Source organism: Amblyraja radiata, chromosome 30, assembly GCF_010909765.2.
Source record: "Amblyraja radiata isolate CabotCenter1 chromosome 30, sAmbRad1.1.pri, whole genome shotgun sequence".
NCBI lineage: Eukaryota > Metazoa > Chordata > Chondrichthyes > Rajiformes > Rajidae > Amblyraja > Amblyraja radiata.
The window spans coordinates 19,289,308-19,305,487 of record NC_045985.1 but is presented as its reverse complement, the minus strand read 5'-3'; the positions used below and the strand labels follow the sequence as shown (position 1 = coordinate 19,305,487).

Here is a 16,180-nt window from a genome sequence, read left to right as displayed (position 1 = left end):
CTAGATTGAGCAATAACGATGCCTTCACATCGTCGGGGTCATTCCGGTGAACGATGTGGATGTAGTGAGCAAAGTCCCGTTCAAACATCCGCCAGCGATCGGCTATGTTGGAATCAAGCATGAGGGGACTCAGTTTTCGGCAGGAGTTAGCCATGTCAGTGAAAAACAATCACAAATAAAAACTGGTAAAGAAAATAAATCGCGGTTAACAGACGAGGGTTGGACCAAGTTTTCTGACACCATGTAAATATTTAAATCTTAACAGGTTAAGGTATAAGCATCTTTAATGTTCATTCGACTATCACGTGTGCAGTACATCATAAGTCAGTCTACTGCAGCTACTGAAGACAGTAGGCGAGTTCTTACACTATAAAGCATGCATTGGGTGGAGTTATAATTACTAAGCATTATAATTGGCTAACATGCATAGCCAAAAACATGCAGGTTTGTAGGCTAATTGGCTTGGGTTAAAATTATATATTGTCCCGTGTATGGGATAATGCTAGTGTACGGGGATTGTTGGTCGGCATGGACTCAGGGGGCCTGTTTCCACCCTATATCTCTGAACTAATGCATGGTGAGTTGTAATGCCTGCTTTTCTGCTGTATTTGATTGTGCATGATGCTTCAAAAATCACCCTTCTCCTTTATATGTACAGGTATTTTGGAGTGCTCGATAGTTCTGTGTTTTGATGAAATGAAACCCTGCATTGATGATGCTGTATATGAATGGCTATGGCCGGATGGTAAGAACGTTGTTTTGCAGAAGTGTTTATTGAACAGAGGCGGCACAGTGGCGCAGCAGTAGAGTTGCTGCCTTACAGCGCTTTCAGCGCCAGAGACCCGGGTTCGATCCTGACTACGGGTGCTGTCTTGTATGTTCTTCGGGTTCCTCCCACACTCCAAAGGCCTGCAAGGTTGTAGGTTAATTGGTTTGGTATCTGTAAAGAAGTGTCATCAACACACTGTAGCTTTACTTCTTTTATTCATACTGTAACATTACAGATAGCACTAGCTGTACGTGGTCTGTCACGGAAGCTAGAGAGCGATCAGTGGGTGGGGAGGTTGTAATTATACTTGTGATATGGGGAGTGGTTAGTAGTGATGAGGTAGCTATATTAAAGGTACACGCACATATCATCTACATCCTTCCCCTTAGAAACGAAAGGCAAACAAAGCAGTGACAGGGCGACCACGTCTCATGCGCTATAAACGGTTACGCAAAGTCACCATAGCGGACAGGCGGCTTGACAACACGTCCCGACCGGGTTCGCATCTCGCCATCTTTCCTCCCTGCAGGAAAAAGTGGAACAGATGCAGACGGCCGAACCGGAACGGGGGAGCTGGGAGGGAACGGAGAAGACGGAGGGGAGGCGGGCACAGCAGCGGGCAGGCGAGGGAGGATGAGCCGGAGGAGGAATGGGCTGATAGAGCTGAGAGGGCAGAGACCGAGGCATGCGAGGAGTGGCGGGCGGAGCAGCGGCCGGAGGCCGAGATTGCAGCGGGGGAGCAAAAGGGTCCGCGGGTGGTGGTGGAGGCTCGTTGACGAGCCGCAGGTGTTGGCGGGGCCGGCGGTAGACGGTTCCCGCATGGTCGACGAGATAGGACCTAGGCGACCCAGCAGAGCCGACGACGGTGGCTAGCCTGGGGTGACCGGAGGGGGACTGGATGCGGATGACTTGACCGGGGAAAAGGCGCGGAAGCGGGCGGCAGGACTTATCATGGGAGCGCTTCTGGACATCGTGCTTAAGGGCAATGCGTTCCTGGACAGCAGCGGGCATGAGGACGGAGGGCATGAGGGAGCGCTGGGCCACCGGGATCGGGGGTCTGGTGGTGCGAGACATGAGGCGCTGAGCAGGGGAGCCCATGGCAGGGTCGCGGGAGATGTTGCGAAGGTTAAGGAGGGCTAGGTAAAAATCGTAGTGTGACAAGCGACACTGTTCCAGCAAGTTCTTTGCACTGCGGACGGCGCGCTCGGCCAGAACGTTGCTTTGCGGGTACTCAGGGCTGCTTGTGAAGTGGCGGAAGTTCCAGCTGGCCGCGAAAGCCCAACACTCGGAGCTCGTGAACTGGCTGCCGTTGTCCGACTGCAGGCTGGCCGGGGAGCCGAAGGTAGAGAAGTGGCGGCGCAGCTTATCGACAACAGCCGAAGAGGTGATGGAGTGCAGCTGGTCAACCTCGAACCAGTTGGAGTAAGAGTCGACAAGGACCAGGAAGTGTTTGCCTCGCCACTCGAAACTGTTAGTGGCAACCGCCATCCAGGGCAGTTCGGGAGCAGGCTGCTGCAGAAGCGGCTGTCGTTGCTGGTGGGGGGCGAGGCTGTTGCAGGTGGAACACGAGGAGACCCTCTCCCGGATGTATTGAGCCATACCAGGCCAGTGGAACTGGCTCTGGGCATGAGACAATGTGGCCTCGGCCCCAGGATGACCGCGGTGAGCGGTCTGAAAATAGTGGTCGTGCAGCGCAGGAGGCACAACAACCTTGGGCCCTTTCACAACCACGCCGTCGTGCAGTACGAGCTCATCACGGACCAGGAAGTAGGGCACGGCACCAGCCTGCAAAGCGGAACGACGGTTGGGCCAGTACTGCTGGATGATGGCAGCAAGCTGTTGCAGGGCAGGATCATCGGCAGTGTGCTGGACCAGGGACTTCATCTGCTGCGAAGGGACATTATTGACATTGAGCACCATCAGGTCAGACATTTCATAGGGGTGGCGATCGGTGGACGTTAGCGGTGCGCGGGATAGCGTGTCGGCCACGAACATGTCTTTGCCCTTACGATAGATAATTTCGAAAGTGAAACGCTGGAGCTGCAGCAGCATGCGCTGCAGTCGGGATGAGGCAACATGAATCGGCTTGTTTAGGATGGTGACAAGCGGCTGGTGGTCGGTTTCAATGGTGAAGGTGTTGCCTAGAATGTAGTCCTTGAACTTTGAGCAGGCAAACCCCACAGCCAGCAACTCCTTCTCGATCTGAGCATAGCGCTGCTTGGCAGGGGTCATGGTGCGGGACGCGTAGGAAACAGGCAGCTGCAGGCCGTCATGGAGCTGTAGACAAGCGGCCCCGAGCCCGAACTGAGAGGCGTCGCAGGTGATGATAATGGGACGCAGCAGGTCAAAAAATTTGAGTGTGGGGGTACTGATCAGCCTGGATTTTAGGATCTCGAAAGCTTTCTGGTGCTGAGGGAACCAAGCCCAGGCCGTGTCCTTCTTTGTCAAATCCCTCAGGGATGCGCTCAGCTCGCTGAGGTCGGGGATGAACTTTCCCAGGTAATTAACCATGCCCAGGAAACGTTGCAGGCTGGGCACATCAGTAGGTGACGACATCCCGGAGATGGCAGCCGTTTTCTGCGGGTCGGGTTTCAGCCCCGAGGCTGTGAATACATGTCCAACATATGTGACCTCTGGGACGCGGAATCGGCACTTCTTGCGGTTTAGTTTTAGGTTGATCTTCTGGGCCCGGTCTAGGACTTGGCGGAGGTTGAAGTCGTGCTCAGCGACATCCTTACCGTAGACCAGGATGTCGTCAACAATGATGGCGCACGGTAGACCGGCAAACAGTTGCTCCATTGTCCGTTGGAACACCTCGCTGGCAGAGTTGATCCCGAATGGCATTCGGAGGAACCTAAACCTGCCGAATGGGGTGCTGAAAGTTGTCAGGTAGGAGGACTGCTCGTCAAGCGGTATCTGCCAGAAGGAGCTGATTAATTTTACTGATTGTATGCATTGTTGTCACCTTCCCCTCAGCTAACAATGAACCATTCAATGTTTCCTTGCTCATCGTCACGCTTTGATCTGTAATTTTCACACCATACCCATCGTTATCTCTCTGTCTCCCTCTTCCCTCACTCTCAGCCTAAAGAAGGGTCCCAACCCGAAAAGTTATCGATTCCTTCTCTCCTGAGATGCTACCCGTCCCGCTGAGTTACTCCAGCATTTTGAGTCGATCTCTTGACACAAAACATCACTTGTCCATTCCCTCCACAGCTGCTGTCTCCAGCACCTTGTGTTTTGCTATTTTTGACAATTCCGTGTGAGCAGATGTGAGGGAAGAGGACTGGGGCCTCTGACCCAGCAACAAAGCCATTTTTCTCAGTTCCAAGACAAATTCTCCCAGTGCTACAAGGGAATTTGCAGAGGGAACTTGGCCAGGGGAAAGCCAGTCATAGAGTGATGGATTCATAGGGCCATAGTCATATTGAATCTGGATCGATTGGCCAGGTGGGTGGAGGAATGGTTGATGGAATTTAATACAGAGAAGTGTGAGGTGTTGCATTTTGGGACGTCGAACAAGGGCAGGATGCACATAGTGAACGTTAGGCCTCTGGGTAGTGTTGTAGAGCAGTGGGTTCTAGGAGTACAGGCACATGGTTCCTTAAAGGTCGAGTTGCAGGTAGATAGGGCGGTCAATAAGGCTTTGGCACTTTGCCCTTCAACAGTCAGAGTATTCAGTATAGAAGTTGGGAGGACATGTTGCAGTTGTATAAGATTCTGGTGAAACCGCATTTAGAGTATTGTGTTCAGTTCTGGGCACCATGTTATATGAAAGAGATTCATTGAAGGGGCTCAGAAAAGATTTATGTTGCCAGGATTAGAGGGTGTGAGCTAAGGGGAGAGGTTGAGCAGGCTGGGTCTCTATTCCGTGGAGCGCAGGAGGATGAGGGGTGATCTTATAGAGGTGTATAAAATCATGAGAGGAATAGATTGGGTAGATGCACAGAGTCTCTTGCCCAGAGTAGGAGAATCGAGGACCAGAGTTCATAGGTGAAGGGGATAAGATTTAATAGGAATCTGAGAGGTATCTTTTTCACACAAAAGGTGGTGGGTGTAAGGAAAAGCTATAAGAGGAGGTAGTTGAGGCTCAGATTATACCAACGTTTAAAAAAGTTAGAGAGATACATGGATAGGACAGGTTTGAAAGGATATGGACCAAGCGTAGGCAAGTGGGACTAGTGTAGCTGGGACATTGTTGGCTCGTGTGTGCAAGTTGGGCTGAAGGGCCTGTTTCCACACTATATCACTCCAGGACTATGACTCATGAATAGATAGATAGAAGACTTTATTGTCATATGTGACAATTCTTTGCTTGCATATCTTGCCAAGGTATGCAAATAGTTGCCTATAAAGGGCACTTACAAGTTTACAACCCCCCCCCCCCCCCCCCCCCAGGTCCCCTTGTTCTTCCCCCCTCCTCCACCTCACGGCAATCCCCCCACACTGGGTCTTCCTTTTGTTCCTTCCCCCGGCAGCGGCTTCCTCACTTCCACGTGATCCGTCCTCATCCGTCGGTCGGCTCCATCATTGCCCGCCGCACCGATCTCTCCACTAACGCTGTCTTCTTCACTCCTGGGCTTTCGAGTTGCCAACGAGGCGGCACGGTGGCACAGCGGTAGAGTTACTGCCTTACAGCGCCAGAGACCTGGGTATGATCCTGACTACGGGTGCTTGTCTTTACGGAGTTTGTACGTTCTCCCCATTATCCGTGTGTGTTTTCTCCAGGGAGCTCCGGTTTCCTCCCACCCTCCAAAGACGTTCAGGTTTGTAGGTTAATTGCCTTGGTACAATTGTAAATTGTAAATTGTCCCTAGTGTGTGCGTGTAGGATAGTGTTAGTGTACATTTGTCAGCGCGAACTGAGTGGGCCGAAAGTCATATTTCCCCACTGTATCTTTAAATCTAAAGTCTACAGTCTAAACATTATTCCCTTTATCCTGTATCTGTACACTGAGCTAAACCAAGCCATGATGCAACCAGTCAATATGCGCTTTACCCATGTACAAGTTCAAGAGAGTTCTCTCTGACATACCATGGGTGGTTCCTAATCTATATATCTACTATCTATATATCTATTTCCATATATATACTCTCTATATTATATTATTATTATTATATACATAACTAAAACTGTTCTTGTTATCTTCCGGTTTGGCGGTCTTTCTATTTGCGCAAAAACGGTTCGCGATAACACTACGATTTCCCACCGGTTCACTCACCGTTCTCCTGTACTGTGAGTGCGCCAAGTTTCGTTCCGATCAGTTGAATGCGGTAAAAGTTAGCGAGGTTTAAAAATCTTGAAAACCGCGCGTACGCAGTTTGATCTGTTCTGCCAGTCGGCGCCGGGCGGAATAGTCGCTTCCCCTATCACTACCTGGGATGGTCCCACCCCTTCCTGCACCATCGTGGTGGAGCTGAGGATGGCCGGCGGAGAACGACCAGCGACCAGCGCCCGCTGTGAGTCCCCATCATACCGCCAATTCCAGCCACTACCCCTCTGGTCCCGCAGCTGGCTCCTCCCCCTCCCATGTGATGTCCCGCATGGCTCTTCCCCTGACATTTCAACGAGCTCACTCCCCTCTGCCCACACCTCCCTGCTCACATCCTCCGCACACACCCTGCCGCCAACACACCCCCTCGCACACCCCGCTCCATAACCCCCTCCCCCTAACCCCCCCTCCCAAACCCCCACATCCCCCCGCCCCAATGACCACCCGCCCCCGCACCCCCCTTGCCCGCATAACCCCCCTCCCCCAAACCCACCCGCACAACCCCACCCGCCCCCACAACCCCTCGCACGCCCACAACCTCCTCCCGCCCACACAACCCCTGCCCCCACAAAGTGGAGGGCTCGGGGATGAGGGGAAATGAGCCGCGCCTGCGCAGTTAGGAGCTATGGGTGAGTGGTGGAACGGGTTTCGTTGGGGGAACGGGTTTTGTTGGGGGAACAGGTGAGTAGTGGAATATTGTGTTGGGGAATGGATTGCGTTGGGGGACCAGGATTTCCGTGTGACTGGGGCCCAACAGGTCCCACTTAGTTTAGTATATATATAAACTTAGTCTAGTATACTATTAAAAGCCCAGTTTGAGAAGAATAACTGTCACTCTGTCTGTCTATCACTCCTCTCAATTAATTCCACATCCTGAAGCTCCCTCACCATTAACCTGCCCTAAACTACAACTGATATTTCAAAAGATGGAATAACATGCTTTTTGTGTCATTTTTCCTTCTATACATGATACCATCTGATCACAAGGAACCACTAAAGGCGATGTCGATGAATATCTTTTTATTGGTAAGCACTGACTCAAATCTCTGAAACCTGTAACATGTTGGGTTCAGCTTCAGGTTTATTGTGACCTCTAAACCAGGATACAGTGTAAAGCTTTTTGGTCGGGTGATCGAATTAGTTTGGAAGATACAGCAGGAAAACAGGCCCTTCGGCCCACCTAATTCACGCCGATCATCGATCACAGATTCACACAGTAGTTCCACGTTGCCCCACTTTCTCATCCATTCCCTACACACTGGAGGGAATTTACACAGGGCCGATTAACCTACGTCTTTGGAATGTGGGGGGAACCCAGAGCACCCGGAGGAAACCCACGCAGTCACAGGGAGAAATTACAAATTCCATCTGAGGTCAGGATGGAACCTGGAACAGTGATGCATTGATCGAGCCGCTGCCTCACAATGACCGAGACCCGGGTTCGATCCTGACCTCGGGTGCTGTCTGTGTGTGTGGAGTTAGCACGTTCTCCCTGTGACAAGTGGGCTTCCTCCGGGGGCTCCGGTTTCCTTCCACGTCTAAAGATGTGCGGGTTTTTGGGTTAATCAAATCTCTAAATTGCCCCCTAGTGTGCAGGGAGTGGATGAGAAAGTGGGATAATGTAGAACTCGTGTGAAAGGGGTGATCGCTGGTCGGCGAGGACTGGGTGGGCCGAAGGGCCTGTTGCCACGCTGTATCTCTAAACTAAATTAAAGCGGCACTGTGTCGCCCCATCTTAATGTGGTGCAAAGGGGAAGATACAGTGTGTTTTGATTAGTTTATTGTCACGTGTACTGAGGTACAGTGAAAAGCTTTGTTGCATGCTAACCAGGCAGCGGATGGGTTGCATGCTTACCCATCCCTTCTCTCCAGAGATGCTGCCTGTTCCATTGTTACTCCTGCTATTTGTGACCACCATTGAAAGATGGACGACATTAATCGTGTTGGATGCACTTGGTTTCTGCAATGATTCTGTCTCTTATTTCACTTCTGCTGTAGATGTGTTCACTTGCTTCTTCGAAACCTTCACCTCCTCCTTGAAAGAGTGTCAGGCCATCTACGACTATCATCTGACGAACAAACCTTAAGGTAACGTGTACCTGGTCCAGGTTCATGTCACAACAAGCATGTTGTACTAAATTTACATTTTAGCTGGAAAAGCATTACAGAGATTTACGGGAATGCTGCCAAGATTTGACAGCCTGAGCTCCAGGGGGAGGTTGGGCAGGCTAGGAGTTTATTCCTTGGGACGCAGGAGGATGAGGGATGATCTTACAGAGGTGTACCATATAACCATATAACAATTACAGCACGGAAACAGGCCATCTTGACCCTTCTAGACCGCGCCGAACACGTATTCTCCCCTATTCCCATATACCTGCGCTCAGACCATAACCCTCCATTCCTTTCCCGTCCATATAACTATCCAATTTATTTTTAAACGATAAAAACGAACCTGCCTCCACCACCTTTTTAAAAAAAATTATTTTTTTAACTTTATTTATATAGCACATTTTTAGTCAACTTGCATTGACCCCAAAGTGCTTCACACAATTACTTCCACACAGACAGGCAAAGGTGGGTGAAGTGTCTTGCCCAAGGACACACACAGGCAAAGGTGGGTGAAGTGTCTTGCCCAAGGACACAACGACAGTATGCACTCCAAGCGGGATTCGAACCAGCTACCTTCCGGTTGCCAGCCGAACACTTAGCCCATTGTGCCATCTGTCGTCCACCTTCACTGGAAGCTCATTCCACACAGCCACCACTGTGTACAAAATCATGAAAGCAATAGATCTTGTAAACGCACAGTCTCTTGCCCAGAGTTGGGGAATCGGGAACCAGGGGACATAGATTTAAGATGAGGGAGGAAAGATTTAATAGGAATCTGAGGGGTTATTTCTTTGCTCAAATGGTGGTGGAAGTATGGAATAAGATGCCGTTGGAGGTATTTGAGTCAGATACTATTGCAATGTTTCGGAAGCATTTAATAATGTTTTTCTTCCCAGCTTTTCTTCCCATTAAGAATGCTTTTCTTCAGAAGCATTTAAGAATGCATTTCTTCCCAGCTGTAATCAGGCAACTGAATCATCATACCACACCAGAAAGCAGTCCTAAACTACTATCTAACTCTCTGATGACCGAAGGTACACAAAAATGCTGGAGAAACTCAGCGGGTGCTGCAGCATCTATGGAGCGAAGGAAATGGGGAATCGGGAACCAGGGGACATAGACCAGGGGACCAGGCAACATTTCGGGCCAAAACCCTTCTTCAGACTCTCGGACTATCCTTGATCAGACTTTGCTGACTTTACTTTGCACTAAACGCTATTCGTTTAGCATGTATCTGTACACTGTAAATAGATCAATTGTAATAATAATAATAATAATAATAAATTTTATTTATGGGCACCTTTCAAGAGTCTCAAGGACACCTTACAAAAATTTAGCAAGTAGAGGAAAAACATGTAAGCGGAATTAAATAAATAGTAGAGACATGACTAGTACACAAATTAAAGACAGAAATCAATTCAAAACACAATATGAGGCAATTCAAGCACAGATGAAAAGGGAGGGGGACGTGAGGCTAAGGATAGGCAGAGGTGAAGCGATGGGTTTTGAGGCGGGACTGGAAGATGGTGAGGGACACGGAATTGCGGATCAGTTGGGGGAGGGAGTTCCAGAGCCTGGGAGCTGCCCTGGAGAAGGCTCTGTCCCCAAAACTGCGGAGGTTGGATTTGTGGATGGAGAGACCGGCTGATGTGGATCTGAGGGACCGTGAGGGTTGGTAGGGGGAGAGGAGGTCAGTGAGATATGGGGGGGCCAGATGGTGGAGGGCTTTGTAGGTGAGGACCAGGATTTTGTAGGTGATCCGGTGGGATATGGGAAGCCAGTGAAGTTGTTTGAGGACTGGAGTGATGTGATGCCAGGATTTGGTGTGGGTGATGAGTCGGGCGGCTGCGTTCTGGACCAGTTGGAGTCGGTTGATGTAAGTGGAGCTGATACCAAGGAGAAGTGAGTTGCAGTAGTCCAGTCGGGAGGAGATGAAGGCATGGATGAGTCTTTCAGCAGCGGGAGGTGTGAGAGAGGGTCTGATTTTGGCGATATTGCGGAGGTGAAAGAAGGAGGTTTTAATGACATGGCGGATGTGAGGCTCAAGGGAGAGGGTGGAATCAAAGATCACGCCAAGGTTGCGGGCCTGGGGAGATGGGGAGACAGTGGTGTCGTCGATGGTGAGAATATCTTTCTGGTGACTGGTTAGCATGCAACAAAAGCTTTTCACTGTACCTCGTTACACGTGACAATAAACTAAACTAAACCAGACAGGTACATGGATCGGACATAGGTTTAAAGTGCGAGGGGCTGTAAGCAATGTAAGGCAGCAACTCTACCACTGCAACACCATGCCGTCCCAAGCAGAACAGGTGTAGCATCTCCTGCGGTTGCAGGGCAGGCAGGGTACCTGGGGAGGAGGTGGTTTGGGTGGGAAGGGATGAGTTAACCAGGGAGGTGCATATACATCAGCGTGTATCATGGTAATAATATATTTTTAAATTTACTTTGAACAGGCTGCTTGCAGGACCATCGTCAAAGCTGTAAGCCCTTCCTCTTCAGAACAAGGCTGCTTTGTGATCAAACAATTCCTGCAGAAAACAACCTCTGGATAAAACAGCATTGCATCGTTCCATAGGCCAGAAATTAGATTTTTTGCAAATCTCAGAAATTCGCTTGTTTCGAAATTAGTTCAGTTTAGTTTAGCGATACTACGCGGAAACAGTATCCCCTTCGGCCCACTGAGTCTGCACTGACCAGCAATCCCCGCACATTAACACTATCCTCCACACACTCCCCAGGGGAAGGGGTGGGTGTAGGGTCAATGTCTACATTTCGCCTTCCCTCAACACACCGTTCTGTGCTGCCCCCTCCCCCTCTCTGTATAGTTGGGACGGGAAGAGGTAGAATGACCCAACTGTAACTCCACCACCCACCCCCTCTTTTTCCCTCCCTCCAACTCACTCCACATCCCTCCACCTCTCTCACCCCTCCCCCAAACTCCCACAATTGTCCCCTCCTCCCCTACCTCTCCTCCACTTAACTCCATCCCCCTCCCTCCACCTCCCCAGATCCCTCAAATCCCCCTACCCATCCTTCCCCCTCCCAACCCACCTCCCCCCCTTCTTCCACAACCTGCCCTCCCTCTAACTTCCTCCCTCCCCGTTAACTCTCCCTCTAAATTCCCTCTCCCTCCCTTTCCCTCCACCCGCTCTTTCCACCTCTCCAACCCCTCCCTTCACCTCCCGCCAACATCCTCCCGGACACTCTCTCGACCGCCCTCCCACCCTCATCTCCACTCTCTACATCTCCCTTCCCCTTCCTCGAACGCCCCACATCCCTCCCTCCTTTTTCTTGCACACTCAACCACCTCTCTCCACATTCCTCCCTCCCTCCACCATTCCCTCCCTATGTCCTTCCCTCCCTCCCCTCTCGCTCCCCCTCCCACCACACTCCCCCACCTCCCTCTAACCCTCCAGCCCCCGCAGTGCCGCCCTACCTCCAGTTTAACCCTGTGACTCAACTATAATGCGTAAAAAATGCCGACTCCTCTAATAACAATTTGCTAAGTTCGATGTTTCTGCATCTTGTTTCCTGACACGTTTGTGCTTGTAAAGTTTTTTTTTCACTCGCCCTGTTTGACAAAACCCACTGCCTTCCAATCAGAAATTACAATAAAATTTGATTTTTGTGCTTTCATTCGATGCCAAAATGTGAAGGACAAATTTAGTTTAGTTTAGTGATACAGCATGGAAACAGGCCCTTCAACCCACCGAGTCCGCGCCGACCAGCGATCACCTGATGGGCAACCTTTCCACGCAGAGGGTGGCGGGTATATGGAATGGTGGCCGATTAGGAAAAGGGGAGATGCAACGAGACCTGGGTGTCATGGTACATCAGTCATTGAAAGCAGGCATGCAGGTGCAGCAGGCAGTGAAGAAAGCGAATGGAATGTTAGCATTCATAGCAAAAGGATTTGAGTATAGGAGCAAGGAGGTTCTACTGCAGCTGTACATGGTCTTGGTGAGACCACACCTGGAGTATTGCGTACAGTTTTGGTCCCCTAATCTGAGGAAAGACATTCTTGCCATAGAGGGTGTACAGAGAAGGTTCACCAGACTGATTCCTGGGATGTCAGGACTTTCATATGAAGAAAGACTGGCTTGTACTCGCTAGAATTTAGAAGATTGAGGGGGGATCTTATAGAAACTTACAAAATTCTTTAAGGGGTTGGACAGGCTAGATGCAGGAAGATTGTTCCCGATGTTGGGGAAGTCCAGAACAAGGAGTCACAGTTTAAGGATAAGGGGGAAGTCTTTTGGGACCGAGATGAGAAAAAAAAATTTCACACAGAGAGTGGTGAATCTCTGGAATTCTCTGCCACAGAAGGTAGTTGAGGCCAGTTCATTGGCTATATTTAAGAGGGAGTTAGATGTGGCCCTTGTGGCTAAAGGGATCAGGGGGTATGGAGGGAAGGCAGATACAGGATACTGAGTTGGATGATCAGCCATGATCATATTGAATGGCGGTGCAGGCTCGAAGGGCCGAATGGCCTACTCCTGCACCTGTTTTCTATGTTTCTATGAGCTGTCAGAGGAGATTTTTGAGGCATGTACTATAACAGCATTTAAAAGACAGTGGACAGGTGCGTGGGTTGGAAAGGTGTAGGGGGATATGGTTCAAATGGGACTAGTGCAGAAGGACATGGAGAGATGGACCAAAAAACTGTTTCTGTGTTGTCAGACTGTACTTCTCTTTCAAAATATAGTGTGAGAAATCTCAGGAAATACTGTAAGAGTGTGTTTTTCTTGTCATATGTCCTAGACAGAATAATAAAATTCTTACTTGCAGCAGCACAACAGAATATATAAACATACTCTAGTACTCTGTAAACAATAAATGAGAAAAAAAGTTCAATTTGTGTGAATACACAAACACACACACATAGATATTCTGTAAAAATGTCATCGCTTTTTGGCGGAGATACAAAACGCACACATATATATATCTATCTATCTATCTATCTATTATTATATAAAACTCTCGCCCCAGATTCCGAAACGGAACTCCGTCCGGCCGTCCGTCCGGCAGCCTGGCCCACTCCCTTTGCTGGCGCGCTCCCTTTGATTCTCCGCAACTCCGAAACCGGACGCAGGACCGCCCGCGTCTTTTCAACTTCGGCAGAGATTTCGCTTTTCTTTCTAAGTATGCGCTTCTCATTCCATTCCGTCGTGTTTAAGCGCACGTTTTAAATCAAAACCTTACCAACCCCCCCCCCCCCCCCCAAAAAATCTCACAACTAAACTGGCTTCTCACCCACACAAGCCTCACCAGCACCAGCCCCTGCTGAACATTCCATCGTGTGATGTCACAATGCCCAATGCTCACAGATGACCAATCGGAATGGATCCATTTACATATGCCATCACCAGCCCCAGCCATTGGAGAACATTCCATCGTGTGATGTCACAATGCCCGATGCTCACAGATGCCCAATCGGAATGGATCCATTTACATATGCCTATGCAGGAGCCCCAGCCAATGGTGAACGTTCCATCGTGTGATGTCACAATGCCCAGTGCTCATAGACATCGTTGCCATAGTGACAGTACAGAGAGTCAGATGTGGGGAGGAGCCTTCAAGACAACATGAGATGTTCCCATATTGTGTGAAAATATTTACGTCATTCACCCCTGAACCTCGATAAGAACACCACCTGCACATCTTAATTAAATTAGAGAAAAACGGAAAAGAGGTCGGGCATTTACACTTTTAAGGCTCTGTGTGTGTCGAAGCTTCGTGTGTGTGATGCCGCACCGCGAACCCCCCCACCACCCCCCCCACGCGTTGCCGAGACGGACCCGACTTCGACGACTTCAAGATACGCTATTTTAAGACGGCAGGGACCCGACTTCGACGACCAAATCTCCCCTGGGGGCTACAGGTAGGGAACGGTCTTTATGCACTTTTCCAACTCTGTGTGTGGGGGTGGTTAGTGTGTGTGAGGCCCCCCCCCCCCCCATTGGGGGCTATTGGGGGCCGCAGGACCGCCCACGTCTTTTCCACTTCGTCAGAGATTTCGCTTTTCTTTCTAAGTATGCGCTTCTCATTTCATTCCGTCGTGTTTAAGCGCACGTTTTTAATGGATAACCTACCCCCCCCCCCCCCCCCCCCAATACTTCAAAACTAAACTGGCTTATCACCCACACAAGCCCCGATGCTCAAAGACATCGTTGCCATAGTTACCGTACAGAGAATAGCCTGTGAGCCGAGGAGCTTTCAAAACAACATGAGATGTTCACATATTGTGTAAAAATATTAACGTGTTTCAAACCCCTGAAACTCGATATGAACAACACATGCACAACTTAATTAAATTAGAGAAGAACGAACAATATGTCGAGATTTTAATATTCCAATCAATGCACGTTTGACATTGAGTTGTCTGCCAGTTGGCCAATCACGCGCTTTGTTTCAGGCCAGCACACAAAATGGCTGAGAGGGCTTCACAGATGCCTGTTTTACTGGAGATTCAAATGTGTTGTTCTGTGGAATAAATGTCATGGAAACTTGCAGCAGCTTCATTGTATTTAGTGCAAAAAACATAAAAAAAGACAGAAGAAAGTGCTGCGAAGTGGATAAAAATGCAAGAGAACAGGGTCCATGCTGATGTGCTGGAACACAAATGAACCCATGAATCACCTACCTGAAAGGAAAGACTAAAGGCCGGAATTTATGAGCATCTAACTGTATGGACTTTAATTAATCTAATTGCACCCTTTATAACGTTAATAGATTCATTCATTCATTCATTCATTCCTTATTCATTCACTCACTCACTCACTTACTCAGACATTCATTCATGAAATTGAGGGCCTGAACTATAACGCGGTGAATTGAACATTGTCACTAATGCCAGCCTGTTGTACAGTTATTAGTCTATAACAGATAATCTCGGAGCTTCATGCGAAAACATGCAGGGACAAAATGCTCCGATCGCGTAACTTACGAACTCGCGGCAAATAGCAATCAATTTCACTCCCTTTTTCTCCCGTTATCATGGTCCGAAAACGAGCAAACTAACAATACTGACGACCACCCCCCCCCCCCCCCCTGCCCGGCCACAGATATGATCCTCGCCTCCACGATCGCCAATCGGCCGCTTATTAATTGAGACCGCTTCTTCACTTTACCGCGAGTACCGGTAGGTTTTCACAGGAAGCACCGAGCTTATTTCTTAACGACTAATTACTCTACAACACGCTGGCATTAGTGACACTGTTTACTTTACTGCAATACTTTACTCTCGCCCCATCCGTCCGACATCCGTCCGGCTGCCTGCCTGCCTTTCGATTCGTTCCCGCCGTGCGATGTCACAATGCCCGATGCTCGCAGACGTCCAATCGCGATGCCCGAGGCTCGCAGAATTCCAATCGGAATGGATCCATTTACATGTACGGCTTCCGGCCTGGCTTCCGGCCACATTTCTTCCATTGATTCCCTGCAACTCCGAAACCGGACGCAGAATCGCCGACATATTTTCCATTTCGGTAGAGATTTCACTTTTCTTTCTAAGTATCCGCTCCTCATTACATTCCGTCGTGTTTAAGTACACGTTTTTAATCAAATCCTTCCCCCCCCCCCAAATATTTCAAAACTAAACTGGCTTCTCACTCATAGATTCAGCTTCAGCACCAGCCCCTGCTGAACGTTCCATCGTGTGATGTCACAATGCCCAATGCTCACAGATGTCCAATCGGAATGGATTCATTTACATATGCCTATGCAGGAGCCCAAGCCCATGGTGAACGTTCCATCGTGTGATGTCACAATGCCCAATGCTCAAAGACATTGTTGCCATAGAGAGGGATTACAGAGAAGGTTCACCAGACTGATTCCTGGAATGTCAGAACTTTCATATGAAGAAAGACTGGATAGACTCGCCTTGTACTCACTAGATTTTAGAAGATTGAGGGGGTATCTTATAGAAACGTTTAAAATTCTTAAGGGGTTGGACAGGCTAGATGCAGGAAGATAGTTCCGGATGTTGGGGAAGACCAGAACAAGGGGTCAAAGTTTAAGGATAA

General features: G+C 49.3%; 1 long non-coding RNA gene across 1 annotated transcript; it reads left to right on the top strand.

The window, feature by feature from the left end:
• Positions 1-657: 657 nt before the first annotated feature.
• On the top strand, positions 658-8,129 carry LOC116989989. Its single transcript, XR_004416374.1, has 3 exons — positions 658-745; positions 7,029-7,067; positions 8,040-8,129. It is a non-coding gene; the product is annotated as an uncharacterized LOC116989989 (long non-coding RNA).
• The last annotated feature ends 8,051 nt before the right edge of the window (positions 8,130-16,180 follow it).